The following is a 16161-nucleotide window of genomic DNA, read 5'->3' as shown; positions in this document are numbered from 1 at the left end:
ATGAAAATAAAGGTGTTGGGCAGGGAGCAGCAACAATGACTTGGGGAATTTCAATGTTTCCCCTTGGCTGGTTTTAGAGCAGGTGGGGAGCGGGAACATCGTTAGTAAAGAAACAGGGCTGTACGGATCAAATCCTTCCATATTCTAATTTTGAAACCTTGAGCAGGATATTTCTTGAGTCTCAGGTTCTTCAACTGTAAAATGAAAATAGTTATGTCGACTTCAGAAAGTTATTGTCTTGTTACATGAGGTAATTTCTACTGAAGACTGAGCACAAGACCTCACACGTGCAGCACTTTTCATTACTCTCCAAAAGGGAAAGCTGAAAATGCATGTGGTCCTGGGAAGTGAAAGGTTTCAGTTAAGATAAAGCATATCGGGTAAGAACCTCTATTTTCTAGATTTTGTCATCACATCACCTGGAAAGAAATTCAAGGTCTGTCACTTCAGTTTCCTCCAGCAATCAGCAGGCTTTAAGATACTGGCTTACAAGCAATAGAAAACAAATGGAACTACATCTCAACTGTGAAGTCTTAAAACAGACTCCCAATTAGAATTTCACAGTGAATTGCAATTGCATTTTTTGCCTTTAGACATTTCATCACTGCACTCTATAGTCTTGCCTCCTGGACGACCTTCATCAATGAGAAGATAAACTTTTAGCTAGTTATAAGGGTGAGTCTGGAGACCAGCAATCAATGAAGCACTCAGACTTTGTAAATGACACGGCAGTTACATGATCCCTAACCTTTACTGCACTATAGATTTTTGTTAGGAAAAATAAATAAAAGAATGTAGAGAGAAGATGACAACTTTTTGTTAACTCTGATAAATGTTACATTAATTGTTTTTGATCATCTTTAATGTGGCTTGATTTTTAAGCCTTGATTCATCCTAGATTGTGGCCGAAAAAACACTGGAACTATTCACCATGTTATATGAAATAACATGAGTTGGATTGTACCATATAATGCAGACACTTTAAGAGATATTAAGATATCTTAATTTTAGTGCTCTGCTAGGGCTGGAATTTGTTTTCCTACCCATACAGGTGAAATATTATTCTCTTTTTAATGAGTATCAAAATGACACATATCAAAGTTGACATGCTATTACTGTGAGAGTTTTACTTCAAAGACAAAATATTACTTTTTTTGAGGAAGAAAACTAAATATATACTTTTTACCTTAGATACAGTTATTATGACAATTATTATTTTTTAACATCTTTATTGGAGTATAATTGCTTTAGAGTGGTGTGTTAATTTCTGCTGTATAACAAAGTGAATCAGTTATACGTATATATATATCACCATATCCCCTGCCTCTTGCATCTCCCTCCCATCTTCCCTATCCCACCCCTCTAGGTGGACATAAGGCACAGAGCTGATCTCCCTGTGCTATGCGGCTGCTTCCCACTAGCTATCTATTTTATATTTGGTCGTGTATATATGTCCATGCCACTCTCTCACTTCGTCCCAGCTTACCCTTCTGCCTCCCTGTGTCCTCAAGTCCATTCTCTATGTCTGCATTTTTATTCTTGTTCTGCCCCTAGGTTTTTAAGAACCTTTTTTTTTTTTTTTTCGATTCCATATATATATGTTAGTATATGGTATTTGTTGTTCTCTTTTGGACTTACTGTCATACTTACTCTGTATGACAGTCTCTAGGTCCATCAACCTCACTACAAATAACTCAGTTTCATTCCTTTTTATGGCTGAGTAATATTCCATTGTATATATGCACTACATCTTCTTTACCCATTCATCTATCGATGGACACTTAGGTTGCTTCCATGTCCTGGCTATTGTAAATAGACCTGCAGTGAACATTGTGGTACATGACTCTTTTTGAATTATGGTTTTCTCAGGGTATATGCCCAGTAGTGGGATTGCTGGGTTGTATGGTAGTTCTATTTTTAGTTTTTTAAGGAACCTCCATACTGTTCTCCATAGTGGCTGTATCAATTTACATTCCCACCAACAGTGCAAGAGGGTTCCCATTTCTCCACACCCTCTCTAGCATTTATTGCTTGTAAATTTTTTCATGATGGCCATTCTGACCAGTGTGAGGTGATACCTCATTGTGGTTTTGATTTGCATTTCTCTAATGATTAGTGATGTTGAGCATCCTTTCATGTGTTTGTTGGCAATCTGTATATCTTCTTTGGAGAAATGTCTATTTAGATCGTCTGCCCATTTTTGGATTGGGTTGTTTGTTTTTTAATATTGAGCTGCATGAGCTGCTTGTATATTCTGGAGATTAATCCTTCATCAGTTGCTTCGTTTGCAAATATTTTCTCCCATTCTGAGGGTTGCCTTTTCATCTTGTTTATGGTTTCCTTTGTGTGCAAAAGCTTTTAAGTTTCATTAGGTCCCATTGGTTTATCTTTGTTTATATTTTCATTTCTCAAGGAGTTGGATAAAAAAGGGTCTTGCTGTGATTTTTATCATAGAGTATTCTGCCTATGTTTTCCTCGAAGAGTTTTATAGTGTCTGGCCTTACATTTAGGTCTTTAATCAATTTTGAGTTTATTTTTGTGTATGGTGTTAGGGAGTGTTCTAATTTCATCTTTTACATGTAGCTGTCCAGATTTCCCAGCACCACTTATTGAAGAGACTGGCTTTTCTCCATTGTATATTCTTGCCTCTTTTATCAAAGATAAGATGACCATATGTGCGTGGGTTTGTCTCTGGGCTTTCTGTGTTGTTCAATTAATCTATGTTTCTGTTTTTGTGCCAGTACCAAACTCTCTTGATTACTGTAGCTTTGTAATATAGTCTGAAGTCAGGGAGCCTGATTCCTCCAGCTCCATTTTTCGTTCTTAAGATTGCTTTGGCTATTCGGGGTCTTTTGTGTTCCCATAAAAATTGTGAAATTTTTTGTCCTAGTTCTGTGAAAAATACCATTGGTAGTTTGATAGGGATGGCACTGAATCTATAGATCGCTTTGGGTAGTATAGTCATTTTCACAATGTTAATTCTTCCAATCCAAAATATGGTGTATCTCTCCATGTGCTTGTATCATCTTTAATTTCTTTCATCAAGGTCTTATAATTTTCTGCATACAGGTCCTCTGTCTCCTTAGGTAGGTTTATCCCTAGGTATTTTATTCTTTTTGTTGCAATGGTAAATGGGACTGTTTCCTTAATTTCTCTTTCGATTTTTCATCATTAGTGTATGGGAATGCAAGAGATTTCTGTGCATTAATCTTGTATCCTGCTACTTGACCAAATTCATTGATTAGCTCTAGTAGTTTTCTGGTAGCATCTTTAGGATTCTCTACGTATAGTATCATATCATCTGCAAACAGTGACAGCTTTACTTCTTCTTTTCCAATTTGGAATCCTTTTATTTCTTTTTCTTCTCTGATTGCTGTGGCTAAAACTTTCAAAACTATGTTGAATAATAGTGGTGAGAGTGGACAACCTTGTCTTGTTCCTGATCTTTGTGGAAATGGTTTCAGTTTTTCACCATTGAGAACAATGTTGGCTGTGGGTTTGGCATATATGGCCTTTATTATGTTAAGATAAGTTCTCTCTATGCCCACTTTTTGGAGGATCTTTATCATAAATGGGTGTTGAATTTTGTCAAAAGCTTTTTCTGCATCTATTGAGATGATCATGTGGTTTTTCTCCTTCAATTTGTTAATATGGGGTATCACATTGATTAATTTGCATATATTGAAGAATCCTTGCATTCCTGGGATAAACCCCACTTGATCATGGTGTGTGGTCCTTTTAATGTGCTGTTGGATTCTGTTTGCTAGTATTTTGTTGAGGATTTTTGCATCTATGGTCATCAGAGATATTGGCTTGTAGTTTTCTTTTTTTGCGACATCTTTGTCTAGTTTTGGTCTCAGGGTGATGATGGCCTCATAGAATGAGTTTGGGAGTGTTCCTCCCTCTGTTATATTTTGGAAGAGTTTAAGAAGGATAGGTGTTAGCTCTTCTCTAAATGTTTGATAGAATTCGCCTGTGAAGCTGTCTGGTCCTGGGCTTTTGTTTGTTGGAAGATTTTTAATCACGGTTTCAATTTCAGTGGTTGTGATTGGTCTGTTTATATTTTCTCTTTCTTCCTGGTTCAGTCTCAGATGGTTGTGCTTTTCTAAGAATTTGTCTGTTTCTTCCAGGTTGTCCATTTTATTGGCACTTGGTTCTTGTAGTAATCTCTCATGATCCTTTGTATTTCTACAGTGTCAGCTTTTACTTCTCCTTTTTCGTTTCTAATTGTATTGATTTGAGTCTTCTCCTTTTTTCTTGATGAGTCTGGCTAATGGTTTAACAATTTTGTTTACCTTCTCAAAGAACCAGCTTTTAGTTTTATTGATCTTTGCTATCGTTTCCTTCATTTCTTTTTCATTTATTTTTGATCTGATCTTTATGATTTCTTTCCTTCTGCTAACTTTGGGGTTTTTCTGTTCTTCTTTCTCTAATTGTTTTAGGTGTAAGTTTAGGTTGTTTATTTGAGATGTTTCTTGTTTCTTGAGGTAGGACTGTGTTGCTATAAACTTTCCTTTTAGAACTGATTTTGCTGCATCCCATAGGTTTGGGGTCATTGTGTTTTCATTGTCATTTGTTTCTAGGTTTTTTTTGATTTCCACTTTGGTTTCTCCAGGGATCTCTTGGTTATTTAGTAGTATATTGTGTAGCCTCCATGTGTTTGTATTTTTTGCAGATTTTTCCCTGTAACTGATCTCATAGCGTTGTGGTCAGAAAGTATACTTGGTACGATTTCGATTTTCTAAAATTTACCAGGGCTTGATTTGTGACCCAGGATATGATCTATCTTGGAGAATGTTCCATGAGTACTTGAGAAGAAAGTTTATTCTGTTGTTTTTGGATGGAAAGTCCTATAAATATCAATTAAGTCCATCTTGTTTAATGTGTCACTTAAAGCTTGTGCTTCCTTATTTATTTTAATTTTGGATGATCTGTCCATTGGTGAATGTTGGGTGTTAAAGTCCCCTACTATTATTGTGTTACTGTCAATTTCCCCTTTTATGGCTGTTAGCATTTGCCTTATGTATTGAGCTCCTCCTATGTTGGGTGCATACATATTTACAATTGTTATATCTTGTTCTTGGATTGATCCCTTGATCATTATGTAGTGTCCTTCTTTGTCTGATTTAACAGTCTTTATTTTAAAGTCTATTTTTTCTGATATGAGAATTGCTACCCCAGCTTTCTTTTGATTTCCATTTGCATGGAATACCTTTTTTCATCCCCTCACTTTCAGTCTGTATGTGTCCCTAGGTCTGATGTGGGTCTCTTGTAGACAGTGTATATGCAGGTCTTGTTTTTGTATCCAATCAGCCAGTCTATGTCTTTTGGTTGGAGCATTTAATCCATTTACATTTAAGGTAATTATTGATATGTATGTTCTTATTACCAGTTTCTTAATTATTTTGGGTTTGCTTTTGTAGGTCTTTTCCTTCTCTTGTGTTTCCTGCCTAGAGAAGTTCCTTTAGCATTTGTTGTAAAACTGGTTTGGTGGTGCTGAATTCTCTTAGCTTTTGCTTGTCTGTAAAGGTTTTAATTTCTCTGTTGAATCTGAATGAGATCCTTGCTGGGTAGAGTAATCCTGGTTGTAGGTTTTTCCCTTTCATCACTTTAAATATGTGCTGCCACTCCCTTCTGGCTTGCAGAGTTCCTCTGAAAGATCAGCTGTTAACCTTATGGGGATTCCCTTGTATATTATTTGTTGCTTTTCCCTTGTTGCTTTTAGTATTTTTTCTTTTATTTAATTTTTGATAGTTTGATTAATATGTGTCTTGGTGTGTTTCTCCTTGGATTTATCCTATATGGGACTCTCTGTGCTTCCTGAACTTGATTGACTATTTCCTTTCCCATATTAGGGAAGTTTTAACTATAATCTCTTCCAATATTTTCTCAGTCCCTTTTTTTTTTTTCTCTTCTTCTTCTGGGACACCTATATTTCAAATGTTGGTGCATTTAATGTTGTCCCAGAGGTCTGAGACTGTCCTCAATTCTTTTCATTCTTTTTTCTTTATTCTGCTCTGTGGTAGTTATTTCCACTATTTTATTTTCCCAGTCACTTATCCATTCTTCTGCCTCAGTTATTCTGCTATTGATTCTTCTAGAGAACTTTTAATTTCATTTATTGTGTTCTTCATCATGGTTTGTTTGCTCTTTAGTTCCTCTAGGTCCTTATTAAACGTTTCTTGTATTTTCTCTATTCTATCTCCAAGTTTTTGGATCATCTTTATTATCATTACTCTGAATTCTTTTTCAGGTAGACTGCCTATTTCCTCTTCATTTGTTTGGTCTGGTGGGTGTTTACCTTGCTCCTTCATCTGCTACGTATTTCTCTGTCTTCTCATTTTGCTTAGTTTACTGTGTTTGGGGTCTCCTTTTCACAGGCTGCAGGTCGTAGTTCGCATTGTTTTTGGTGCCTGTCCCCAGTGGGTAAGGTTCGTTCAGTGGGTTGTGTAGGCTTCCTGGTAGAGGGGACTGGTGCCTGTGTCCTGGTGGATGAGGCTGGATTTTGTCTTTCTGGTGGGCAGGACTGCCTCCATTGGTGCTTTTTGGGGTGTCTGTGAACTTAGTAAGATTTTAGGCAGCTCTCTGTTAAAGGTTGCAGTTGTGTTCCTGTCTTGCTAGTTGTTTGGCATAGGGTGTCCAGCACTGTAGTTTGCTCATCGTTGAGTGGAGTTTGGTCTTTGCATTGAGACGGAGATCTCTGGGAGAGTTCTCGCTGACTGATATTACATGGGGCTGGTAGGTCTCTGTTGGACCAATGTCCTGAACTCGGCTCTCCCACCTAAGGGGCTCAGGCCTGACACTCAGCCGGAGCTCCAAGACCCTGTCTGCCATACAGCTCAGAAGTAGAGGGAGAAAAAAAAAGAAAGAAAGAAATAAAATAAAATAATGTTATTAAAATAAAAAATATATTATTTAAAATAAAAAAATTAAAAAGTTATAATAAAAAAGCAAGAAAGAAGAGAGCAACCAAACAAAAAAAACCAAATCCACCAATGATAACAAGCACTAAAAACTATACTAAAAAAAAAAAAATGGACAGACAGAACCCTAGGACAAATGGTAAAAGCAAAGCTATACAGACAAAATCACACAAAGAAGCATACACATACACACTCACAAAAAGAGAAAAAGGAAAAAACTATATATTAAAAAAAAAAAGGGAAGAGACCAACCAAATCAATAAACAAATCCACCAATGATAATAAGCTCTCAATACTAAACTAAGATAAACATGAAAGCAGAAAGAAATTATATGCAGAAAGCAAACCCCAAGTCTACAGTTGCTCCCAAATCCACCGCCTCAATTTTGGGATGATTTGTTGTCTATTCAGGTATTCCACAGATGCAGGGTACATCAAGTTGATTGTGGAGATTTAATCCGCTGCTCCTGAGGCTGCTGGGAGAGATATCCCTTTCTCTTCTTTGTTCGCAAAGCTCCTGAGGTGGCAGAGGCCGGTGTGACATTGCAACAGGGCTGCACAGGCTCCCAGGAGGGGAGGTGTGGATAGTGACCTGTGCTTGCACACAGGATTCTTGGTGGCTGCAGCAGCAGCCTTAGTGTTTCATGCCCGTCTCTGGTGTCCGAGCTGATAGCCGCAGCTCGCGCCCATCTCTGGAGCCCGTTTAGGCAGTGCTCTGAATCCCCTCTCCTAGCGCACCCCAAAACAATGGTCTCTTGTCTCTTAGGCAGTTCCAGAATTTTTCCCATATTCCATCCTGGCTAGCTGGGGTGCACTAGCCTCCTTCAGGCTGTGTTCACGCAGCCAACCCCAGTCTTCTCCCTGGGATCTGACCTCCGAAGCCCGAGCCTCAGCTCCCAGTCCCGACCTGTCCTGGCGGGTGAGCAGACAAGCCTCTCGGGCTGGTGAGTGCTGGTCGGCACTGATCCTCTGCGTGGGAATCTCTCCACTTTGCCCCCTGCACCCCTGTTGCTGCGCTGTCCTCAGTGGCTCTGAAGATTCCCCCGCAACCCCCCATCTCCTCCAGTGAAGGGGCTTCCTAGTGTGTGGAAACTTTTCTTCCTTCACAGCTCCCTCCCAGAGGTGCAGGTCCCATCCCTATCCTTTTGTCTCTGTTTTTCCTTTTTTCTTTTGCCCTACCCAGGTACATGGGGAGTTTCTTGCCTTTTGGAAAGTCTGAGGTCTTCTGCCAATGCCCAGTAGGTGTTCTGTAGGAGTTGTTCCACATGTAGATGTATTTTTGATGTATTTGTGGGGAGGAAAGTGATCTCCACGTCTTACTCCTCCACCATCTTGAAGGTCCCCCTCGACAATTATTTTTTATTTAAGTTTTGCAAGACACACTGATCTCTGAGAAGGCTGACATTTTGTTTGGTAAACAATTATGAAAGTCATTCCTGAATGAATAAGCATTTTCAGAACTCTAATGGAAAACTGATGAATTCATAAAAGTGCTAACAAAAGATCAAGATAAAAAAAAATTAATTACATGGGCCTGAGTGAACTGATGAGGAGGATTATAATTGTGACTTTCTGTTTGAATTAAAAAAAAAAAATCCCACAAGGACGCAGAGGCAAAAAATATACAAATCAATTTTCACTGCAAAGTAAAGGAGCTGTTACAGTGGAGGATTACTGGACTGAATGTCAACATTATGACATAGTATGAATGTGTTTCGTGTTTGGTAATTGCAATCATTGTTGCTTTTGTTGTGGTCATCCATTTACAATGCTTGGTGTCAGTTTATTTATCTCTTGTAAAAATAAAATACAGTGTGTGTGTGAAAAAAATTAAAAAATAAATAAATACTTTTTAAGATTAAAAAAAAAAAAAAAAAGTCATTCCAGATAGAACTTTGAAAAACAAAGGATCTTATAGCCCTTAATTGAATAGAATTGGAGGATGTTTTTGGTCTCGTTATTCAACTAACCTAAGGGAGAAAGAAAATACATCAGTTCTTTTGTGGATAGGAATGACAAAGTAAATCACTCTTTCAAGTTTTCTTTCTTCTTTTTTTTTTTTCCCTTCCCCCTCCCCATATCCTCAAGTCCATTTTCTAGTAGGTCTGTGTCTTTATTCCCATCTTGCCCCTTAAGTTTTCTTATTACAAGTTGTTAATATAGAGATACCACAGACAGCTGCTCTATATTTAAATATTTAAAAAATAGACTTAAAAAAAATAGACTTTCGTTTTGGGGAGTTATATTTACAGAAACATTTGAGAGAGAATATAGAATATTCCCGTGTACCCCAACAAACCTCCTCTAGTTTCCCCTGTTATTAATATCTTGATTAGTGTAGTATATTTGTTAAAATTGGTGAGCCAGTATTGATACATAATTATTAACCAAAATCCATAGTTCCAATTAGAGTTCACTCTTCATGTTGCACATTCCTTAGGTTTTGATAAATTTATAATGATGTATCTACCATTACAGTATCTTACAGAATAGTTTCACTGCTTTAAAAATCCCTAGTGCCCCATCTAGTCGTCCTTCCCACTATTTTTCCTTCAAATTCAGAGCAACTATTGATCTTTTAACTGTCTCCATAGTTTTGACTTTTCCAGGATGTTAAATACTTGGAATAATAAAATCTGTAGCCTTGTCAGATTAGCTTCTTTCACTCAGTAACATACATTTAATCTTCCTCTATGTCTTTTCATGACTTGATAGCTAACTTCTTTTTCTTGCTTAATAATATTCTATTGCATGGGTGGGCCACAATTTGTTTATCCAATAATTTATTGAAGGACATCTGGGTTGCATAATTCTGGCAATTATGAATAGAGCTGCCATAAACATTCATTTTCAGGTTTTTATGTAGTTATAAATTTTTAGCTCCTGTGGTTAAATTCCTTGGAGCACGATTGCTGGATCATATGGTAAAAGTATATTTTGTTTTGTCAGAAACTGCCAAACCATTTTCAAAGTAGCTGTACCATTTTGCATTCTTTTTTTTTTTTAATTTATTTTTACTTAGTTATTTTTGGCTTCATTGGGTCTTTGTTGCTGTGCGTGGGCTTTCTCTAGTTGCAATGAGCAGGGGCTACTCTTTGTTGCGGTGCACAGGCTTCTCACTGCAGTGTCCTCTCTTGTTGTAGAGCACGGGCTCTAGGCACGTGGGCTTCAGTAGTTGTGGCACGTGGGCTCAGGAGATGTGGCTCACGGGCTCCAGAGCACAGGCTCAGTAGTTGTGGTGCACGGGATTAGTTGCTCCATGGCATGTGGGATCTTCCCGGACCAGGGCTCGAGCCCTTGTCCCCTGCATTGGCAGGCGGATTCTTAACCACTGTGCCACCAGGGAAGTCCCCCATTTTGCATTCTGATCAGCAATGAATGAGAGTTCCTGTTGCTCCACATCTTCACCAGCATTTGGAGTTATCAGTGTTTTGGATTTTCACTATTTTAAACAGGTATGTAATGGAATCTCATTGTTTTAATTTGCAATTTCCTAATGACATACAATGTTGAGCATCTTTTCATATGCTTATTAGCCACCTGTGTATCCTACTTGGTGAGACAGATCTTTTGCTCATCTTTTAATTGGGGGGCACTAATTTTTTTGGTGCCCAAACCTGGGAGGATTAAAATTTTAAATTAATATTTGATGCCTCAGGACTGACATAAGCAAAAGCAAGTCTAATGATGCCCAGGGCAGAAGATTTGACCACAAGTAGCTGACTGAGTATTGGAAGTCTGTGTCAATGAAAGAAAATGCTTCAGCGATGGGATGATATGAATGAGAGCTGTGTTACAGGGATCATTCAAGTGCTGTGAGGTGTTAAGGAGACTTGTTCTCAAGTACATTCCAATTGTTGGGAGGAAGACATTAACCCATTTTCTCTTGCTGCAATCAAATATTTAAATGTTTAATATTTAACTTACTCCTGCTCTAATCAAGAACCCTATGTTAAACATTTTTTCATTTGTTTAACAAATATTTATTAAGTGACTACTATGGTTAAGCACTGTTTTAGGTTCAGAAAATGCAGTGATGAATCACACATATATCCCTCAACTCAAGGAACTTACATTAAACTTGGATGAGTCCAACAATAAGCAGGTATGTACATAAATAAATAAGACAGTTTCAGAAGAAGATAATTTTAAAAAGGAAAATGAATAAAATAAAATAGGATTAACGAGATAGAGGCTGGTTGGAAGAGGCATCTGATCAGAGAAGGCATCTCTGAGGAGGGGGCATTTGAACCAAACCCAGAAGAGGAATCAGGTATGGAAAGGTGATGGTGATAGGTGGAGACTTGGGCTGGAAGAGCGCTTTCCAAAACTGGAGGAACATGTATGAAAGCCATGAAGTAGGGATAAACTAAGCATATTTGAGAAAAATAAGAAAAGCCAGTGTAGGCAGGGTGTGATGAGTGAACTGAGTGACTGGGGACAATTTCTCTAGTGGCACTTTGCCCAACTGATGGATCTTTTTTAAGAAAACAAACTAAAGCACATAAAGAATTTCAGTTGCAAAATAAAATCTTCTCATACTAGCACTAAATTCAAACTTCAGAATAAACTAACAATGAAAAGTTCATCGTAGCACTTTCCCATAGGCAATTGGATATTAAAACAATAAATGCTAAACCATAAAATGAGTATATAGATGTCTAACTGGATTCCAATGTTTCCCTAAATGACTATTATGGCAGACACTAAAATATTACCCAACAGCTATTTCTCACCTTTCCTAGTATAACCTTGAATTTGTTGGAGACAGCAAAGTCCCAGCTTGCTCTTTCAGTACCCCTTGCAACTGAGGAAAACCATATGACACAGCCAATACCAGTAAGTCAACAACAAATTTTATGGGAAGCTGTGGAAAATCTGTTGATTTCCTGGTGAAAGAGCATGGAACAGAAGGGACTGCCTCCACTTCTACACCCCTTTTCCTCCCTTGAAGATATTCTTGATGGATCCATCTGTAACAGCCAGCTATCTTGCAATCATTAGGCAACGAACCAGGTTTTCTGATAACAACGCTGTGCAGCTGAACCTAGGCAAGTAACAGCACATCCCCCCAAATTCTGGTTGGGTAAGAAAGCAGTACATGGCTTCAAGATGAGTTGAGCTTTCTGCCACTCACAAACAAACACATTCCTAACTGCTACAACTATTTGATGCTTTTTGAAAATCAAACAGTCACTGTTACATTTTTTTTTTTAATTTTGATACACACTGTGCTTGTGCTCGTGTGGTTACTCTGAGTTCCATGAGCATAAACAGGAGGAGGCAACATTCATTGAGATCTTATTGGGAGCCAGATGAAGGTCTAAAAGCCAGATGTACTCATTACTTCAGCAACACTGTGCAGCTGGGGCATTAACATTCACATTTTGTCTCATGAGTGACAGAGTTAGGATCTAAATCCAGGTTCCAGGGCCTTGGCTGTAAATATTCTGTGGGACTCTCTCCTAGACTTAAGGAGCCATTTCAGTACACAAGATTGAATGGACCAAGCTAATGAGATTTTATGTACAAATTCTGATTCCTTCAGAGTTGATGGAAAAAAGATAAATGTAGAGTGACTCTCTCCATAGCAATACACATGCTTACTGTATATATTCAAGTTCAGTATTTATACACATATATTTATCACTGTCCATATAATAGTTACTAGTTTCTCAGGAGAAAAATGAAATAAAATAACAATCCCAATGAAATGGCAAGTGTTAGCCTCACTGGAATTACAAATGGCTAAATAATACAATTTTTTTTCTTTTAGGAAGCTATTTTAAGAAAAACACTGACAGAGTGTTAAGAGACCAAATTAGAAGGTAACGTGGTAATAAAGTTTATTGAACAGTGTGTGTGCTTCCGTTTGTTTTGCAAACTGAAATTTGAGAAAACATTTGTGCACAGTCACCTCAGCTATCAAATGCTTTTCTTGAGGTAAATGTTCCCTGTTGTTATAGCATAATTACAGAGCCCTGTGTACTTGTACTCAAGAATCTTATAACAATCTGCATTTCAAAGGAAACTAAGAGCCCAGCAACCTGCCCATTCAAGCTCATACACTATTCAAAGAAGGAATTTGATAGTAAAAACTCTAAAAACATAAGATAATTGAGTTACAATAAATTTAAAAGAATTGTCTTATGGTTTACATGTTATTCTGTTACATGGATTATAAAAGGCTGACATTTCTTTAACCATTAATACTCATTTATGAAATTTCCCGTGAGTATGTGAATGCAATTAATAATAGAATTAGTACTAGCTGTACTCCTAAGATTTCCTCCTATTTCTGGTACCAATACCAGTTGATGGTGTTTTAGCAGTTCAATATTTCAAATACACAAAATATAAAATATCTAAACTCTTATCGAGACAACCTGGACAGATTTCACACAATCTTAGCATTCAAACCAATTCATCAAGTGTGTTAGATTTACAGCCTACTCCATAGAGGTCTCTGCTTGATCTTCACTCTCAGAGAGATGTCTCTTACACCCTGAATAAAATAGCAACCAGCTCCCAACTCCTCACCTTTTGTCTAATTTATCTTCAGAGAACCTAAAGTTATATAGATATTTGTTTACATGCTTATTGTCTATCACCCCTCCGGAATTTAAGACTTTAACCGTTCTCGGCTAACTTAGGACCTTGAACAGGGTTGGGTTTACAGTGGTTGTTCATTAAATGCTTGCTGAAATAACTAATGAATGCACATTCTTGATTTTTTACTCTGAACTAATTATTCAACAATGATACTGACAATGTATTGATAACGGCTGACTCATCTAACATTTATGTCAATGTGAACATCATAAGATCTAATGAGCATTTTTTCCTGAAGAAATCCCTTCTTCCTCATGTGTGATATCATAGCTTACTTTTGACAACACTACAAGCATATTTGTCAAATTAAATGCTTTTTCATAATTATTTTGATAACACAAGTCATTGATGCTATACTGAAAGAAACAAACAGTATGCTCATTATATTTTATTCAAATATAATGTCACTTAGAAAGGACTATATAATTATTATACAGGATTCCATTCTAAAAGTTCACCATGAGGACTGGTGCAATATTTACCAGAATAATAGTTAAACTCAGGTGAAACATAATTATCTTTGTTCTTTCTTATCATTTTGCAACCAAAATCTAACAAATTACTTTTTCCTATTAAGGAAAAGCAGAAAAAGTGATTAACAAAAAAACTTTCTGATGGGAGCATTTACTCTTCCTTGAAACTGGAAATGGATGTATGATGCAAATTACAAGAGTGTCTCTCCATAGAGTGGGATATAAACACTATTCGATATGGAACATTTAACAGAATACGTAATAAAATATCAGAGGAGAAAACAGAATTTATTCATTAAAAGAGAGGTTTCGCAAAGCCACACCTGACCTCTTACTCCTCTGTATTGAATCCTGACCCAGAAAAACAGGCCCTCAAGTTAGGACTCAGAGGAAAAGTCACTTTTAGTCAAGTCTGGTCATTAGCCTCATGTACTAGATCACTCCCTCTTGACTTGTTTCAAGTTTCACAATTTACAACAGCTATCCTTTCCAATTTATAGTTAGCTGTTGTGACCACTTCCTAGTTTTATTAAAAATGAGTAGTGGTTTCATATTTTGCCTGTTTTTGAAACGTATTTACTTGGTTTGCTTTTGATTGTTTCAGAGATGACAATGGAAGTTGAAATCTCTTTGCTCTGATATACTGAACCAGAGGATCATGGGCTTCATTTAATTTAAATTAACACTTTAAAAGAAAACATGGTTTGTTTATAAAATATATTGAAAATTCCATTGTTTATTGTGACTATTTTTACACCCATATCTATATCTAGAAATAATATAAATTGGAAGTTGTCTGTATGGTACTGCATTTAAACAAAACACACATGAAAATGAACTCTTTTGAGCATTTTAAAATGTATCTATTGTTGTCTTTGCAGTTGTTTATTTTGTTTTTATGTGTTATATAACAAAATAGCAAGGTGAGAGCAAGGGTATCTCGTCACAAATAACCCATTGCAAATCTTCTTTCTATTCACAGAAATAAAATATCCAATTAGATGTAGAGAAAAGGGAAACTTCCTGCACCGTTAGAAGGAATGTAAATTGGTACAACCACTATGGAAAACAGTATGGTGATTTCTCAAAAAATTAAAATAGAACTACCATATGATCCAGCAATACCACTCCTGGGTATTTATCCAAAGAAAGTAAAAACATTAATTAGAAAAGATATATGCATCCTTACATTAATTCCAGCATTACTTACATTGGCTTAGATATTGAAGCAATCTAATTGTCTATCAACAGATGAATGGATAAAGAAGATGTGGTACACACACACACATACACACATACTATACACACACACACACACACACATAATGAAATATTACTCAGCCATAAAAAAGATTGAAATCTTGCCATTTGGGACAACATGGGTGGACATAGAGGGTATTATGTTAAGTGAAATAAGTCAGACAGAGAAAGATAAATACTGTATGATTTCACTCATGTGTGGAATCTAAAAAACAAAATGAATGAACAAACATAAACAGTGTTATAGATACAGACAACAAACGAATGTTTGCCAGAGGGGAGAGGGGTGGGGGAAAGAAAGTAATAGGCGAGGGAGATCAAGAAGTACAAACTTCCAGTCTCAAAATAAATGAGTCATGAGTATGAAATGTACAGTGTGAGGATTATAGTCAATAAATATGTCATATATGTAATATCTTTGTATGGTGACATATCATAACTAGACTTATCCTGGAGGCCAGTTTGAAATGTATAGAAATATATAATCACTATGTTGTATAACAGGAACTAACATAATGTTGTAGGTCCATTATATTTCAAAACCAAACAAACAAACTCATAAGAAAAGAGATCAGATTTGTGCTTACCAGAGGCAGTGGGTGTCTGGTGCTGGGAGAGAGAATTGGAGGAGGGCATTCTAAAGGTACAAACTTCCATCTGTAACATAAATTAAGTACCGAGGATGTAATATACAACATGATGAATATAATCAACACTGCTGTATGTTATACGCGAAAATTAAGAGAGTAAATCCTGAGCTCTCAACACAAGAAAATTTTTTCTTCTATTTCGTTAATTTTTTACCTATATGAGATGATGGATGTTTACTAAACTTTTTGTGATAACCACTTCATGGTGCACATAAATCAAATCATTACACTGTATGCCTTAAA

General features: G+C 36.7%; 1 long non-coding RNA gene across 2 annotated transcripts in view; it reads right to left on the bottom strand.

Annotated features, from left to right (window-relative positions):
* Positions 1 to 16161, bottom strand: part of LOC309667804 — a 95594-nt gene that overhangs the window by 59714 nt on the left and 19719 nt on the right. For both annotated transcript variants that reach the window (XR_014267967.1, XR_014267968.1), the window contains exon 2: positions 15856 to 15925. This is a non-coding gene — a long non-coding RNA (uncharacterized lncRNA). The remainder of the gene's footprint in view (positions 1 to 15855; positions 15926 to 16161) is intronic.

Source organism: Balaenoptera physalus (genome assembly GCF_965194825.1).
Source record: "Balaenoptera physalus genome assembly, chromosome: 10".
NCBI classification, from domain to species: domain Eukaryota; kingdom Metazoa; phylum Chordata; class Mammalia; order Artiodactyla; family Balaenopteridae; genus Balaenoptera; species Balaenoptera physalus.
Note: the sequence above shows the minus strand (reverse complement) of the source record. Positions and strands in the feature narration are given on the sequence as shown.